The sequence below is a fragment of the Gekko japonicus genome, unplaced genomic scaffold, assembly GCF_001447785.1.
Source record: "Gekko japonicus isolate JY-2015 unplaced genomic scaffold, Gekko_japonicus_V1.1 scaffold1123, whole genome shotgun sequence".
NCBI lineage: Eukaryota > Metazoa > Chordata > Lepidosauria > Squamata > Gekkonidae > Gekko > Gekko japonicus.
This window is the reverse complement of record NW_015165858.1, coordinates 185,287-188,974: the sequence shown is the minus strand read 5'-3', so window position 1 is coordinate 188,974 and position 3,688 is coordinate 185,287. Positions and strand designations below refer to the sequence as shown.

At 42.1% G+C, this 3,688-nt stretch overlaps 1 protein-coding gene across 2 annotated transcripts in view; it reads right to left on the bottom strand.

The window, feature by feature from the left end:
• Positions 1-3,688, bottom strand: part of TMEM131 (transmembrane protein 131) — a 110,301-nt gene that overhangs the window by 105,950 nt on the left and 663 nt on the right. The window lies entirely within an intron of this gene.

Sequence of the window (3,688 nt, the reverse complement as noted above, 5' to 3'; positions counted from 1 at the left end):
ATTTATTGGCTGTGAATATTCCAGGGTATAGCTTCCTTATATATAATTTGAGAACAGACAGAGAGGCAGGTTACTGATTATTTAAACTACTGCAGTTTTTCAAAGTTAATTTTTTTCTCTTTTGTAAAGATACAGTAGGAGCTTTATTGTGCAGCAAGATTTAGCACATATTGAGAGAAATACGTATTTGCAGGAAGTGTAATTGAAGTTACTGCATTTTCGACATTATTGTTGCAGCACTAATGAATCAGTTTCACAGGAACCACAACAAACTGTTGCAAGAAGCAAAGCTTTGCAAAGATGGACTGCAAAGGCTGTCACCCACCCCATTTCAGACTAGTTGCTTGACCTCCTCCACTGTGTACAAGAGGAAGAAGGGCAGTTATGGAGCCTCCCCACATTTCCCTGGCTGGCTTCATTTTCTTCTGTGCAGAAAATAGAAAGTGTTGCATTTACTCAGCGTGGAGGACAGGGGTGGGGCAGGAGAAGAGAAAGCACTATGGTAACTGGTGGGAGTGCCATGAGTAAACAGGCTGGAGAAAGAGGGGTAAGGCAGGCTTGTGTACTTGCCACTTGGCAGCTTGCCTGGGGGCAAATGCTGTTCCCTGCAGACAGCCAGGCAAGTGGCAAACTGCCAGTCTGAAATACGAATAGGCATTTACACTGCCAACCCAGCAAAACATTTAGCTAACAAGGCACTGCACACAGAGAACGCATCTGCAGGCACTTGCCTTGCAAAAACCACAGGGCTCTACAGGTTCAACTTTTATACAAATGTTGAGACTGAGTCACTCTAAAAATGAAAGAAACCAAATCATGATAGTTTTAAAGTGACAAGGAAGCAGACAAGAGTGATAAGAAAGTGACAATTAAGGGAGCAGACAAGAGTGATAAGACTACAGTCAAGGCACTGTACAGAAGAACATTTTCAGAATATCAGAAGATTCAAAACATTCTGGTTTCACCACAAATGCATTTGACCAAACAACAGCACATAGCCAGTCTGCATGAGATTCCCACAGTATTTCATGCAGGGTGAAGAGCAAGGCCTAGACTCTCATTTCAACTTTATTGAAGTAATTTTAAACATTACATTACTTAAGTGTGCTTAAATATATTATACTTAAGTACTTAAGTACTTAAGTATAATTATCATCTAATATTTGAGCCAACAACAGTCATGTTCTAGTTGGCATTCTAAAACATGAAAATTGACATATGTCGTAAAATTTAGCTACTTTTTAACCCGACAGCATAGGACCAAAAAAAAAAGTCTGAGCACTGTGCAGAGTAAAGGATTTTCACCAAGTCAAGTTGACAGCGGAATGAGTTCATTCAAGCCACTACTTAGATGCAAATTTAATTTTGACGTATTTATGAATAAGCAGCAGCTCTAACAAAAAGTTCCTCCTTCTCACAGAGTATAAAAATTTTGTGGGCTACTTCTCTGCACAGCAAGAAACCCAGATTCCCAGCTTCTTGCTCCCCCTTCTCCCATATGTGCAGACCTCAACTATACTGCAAACAGTTGATAAAACTGGAATCCTACCCATTTCCTAGAAGCTCATACTTGAAACAACAGCTAACAAACAAAATCCTATCATGTAGGTAGTTCCTACATAGGCACTAACAACAGCCACCATCATCCAAGCATCAGACTGAAAGGGGCAGATTGCCAAGACATGAGTATAAGAGGAGGCTGTTAGAAAATAAAATGGCAACACACAAGATTTTGTTGGAGGAGATCTCACCACAACACACACATCCACCACCACCTCCAAGGGAGTTAAAAAGGGAGAAGCAAGACTGGAGGAGAGGTAGCAGTCAGAAGGCTGGATATGCTTATAGGGCAAGTTTCCAGTGAAGCCATGTGGTGCAATAGGTCAGAAGTTTAAAAACCACAGGGAAAGCATGTACAGATGTGCAGAGAACCTAAGATATTTTGCATGAATCATGGACCTAGTTGTACAGAGAAAGACACTGGGAAGGCAGCTAGTAGATACTCACAAGTATAAGCCTTGCTCATACAGTCTCTATTTTAAAAAAGGCTTTACCACATCAAGTACACAGAACAGAACAATCACCTCCCTTACAGAAAGCCAAACAATTTCAACCAATCAGTAGCGCTGAGAATTGTTACAGAATTAGTGCAGATATTCATCTTTTGTCAGTCATAAAAGTCTGTCAGTGACACTGCAAGACTTTAGTGCTGACCTTGCAAGCTTTAGGCTAAACGTGAAGGCACATTTTTACAGGGTGAAGCAGCAAGATTATAACAAAAGTAGTGTCTATAGACACAAACCATTGAAGGGATAATACCAATTCACTGCCAGCACTATGAACTGCACTGACTGGGAAACAAAAACATTCAGCATATTGTGACTTTTTAACTTCACTGATTAATGCAGATTGGTCCAAGACAAAAATCTGAACCAAAATTTAAAATATTTATTTATTTATTATTTTCGATTTATAACCCACCTTTCCTGCAAACGCAGGCTGTTTTCAGAAGATGGGTTTTCAAAAAACCTACTGCTACCATATAATGCTGATTTAAGTGCCTACTACTAATGTTGCCTTTATAAAGGTACTAGCACTGCTGCAAGTGAGGTACCAGATAGGTAGTGGATACCCTTCACATCTATGTAGCAATGTATTCCATATACTCCTGTTTATAATTCTCTTCCAGTGGCCAAAATTCCTGGCTTAAACCCACTTCTCTGCTGCCCTACAGTGCTCCTGTTATCATCCGCCCAAAGCCAATCAGTAACATTTGCTTGGCCTTGGAGCTGCTTCAAAAGGACAGACAAAGCCCCAAACTAATTCCTAACATTAATTTTTTATTCATAGGCTCTAATTGCCCATTTTGTTTCAATAGCCAGCAGCAGCACTTTAAAAACATATAAAGTACAAGATTTATATAAAGTCATATAAAGTCAAGAGGAGTAGCCATCTTTTACATATATTTCCATGTGTACGTTTTCCAGAAGTTAATCCAAAATACTTCTCATTACAGATATATAGAGACATCACACACACACACACCAAATTTAAAAAAAAGCACTCTAGGTTCAGAAGCATCAACAAACTTTCCAAAAAGAAAACAATGGGGTTAGGCCTCTAGAGCATATCAAGACAACCGTCTGAGAGAAGAGGCATTTTAACAAGAAAGCCAGATCCAGCCTTGGCCGTGGATGGTATAGCGACTGCTCCTATCCTGGGGGGGGGGGGCGGGGGCGGCAGAGAGACCAGTTACCCGGGCAGGACTAGTGTCCCATATCTGTCCCTAGTGTTTTGTTTTGTTTGTAAACAAAGACGTTAAAAACAGCAACTCTACCTCACTGGCAAATGCATTTGGGATGAGCAACGCCAAAGCAACAGCGCTTCGGTAGTTACTTTCGTGGCCAGCCATAAAAAGGGAGGGGGGGGGGGGGAGGAAACAGAGCCAGGCCCAGAGATGACAGGTCCCAAGCCGGGTGGAGCAGCCAGGGTCGGCCAGTGAGTTGGCAGCCCGGCGGGGAGGGAACAAGACGGAGCCAGAGTGGCGACGAAGAGAAGTAAAGGGCAGAAAAAGAGAAAAGGGAGAAGGGGGCCGGAGTCCTCCGAGGGAACTTCTAAAGAGGACCCCGAAAAGAAAAGGGAAAGGGAGCGGGGAGGTCGCAGGGCTTCGGCACAAGACGAGGGAAAG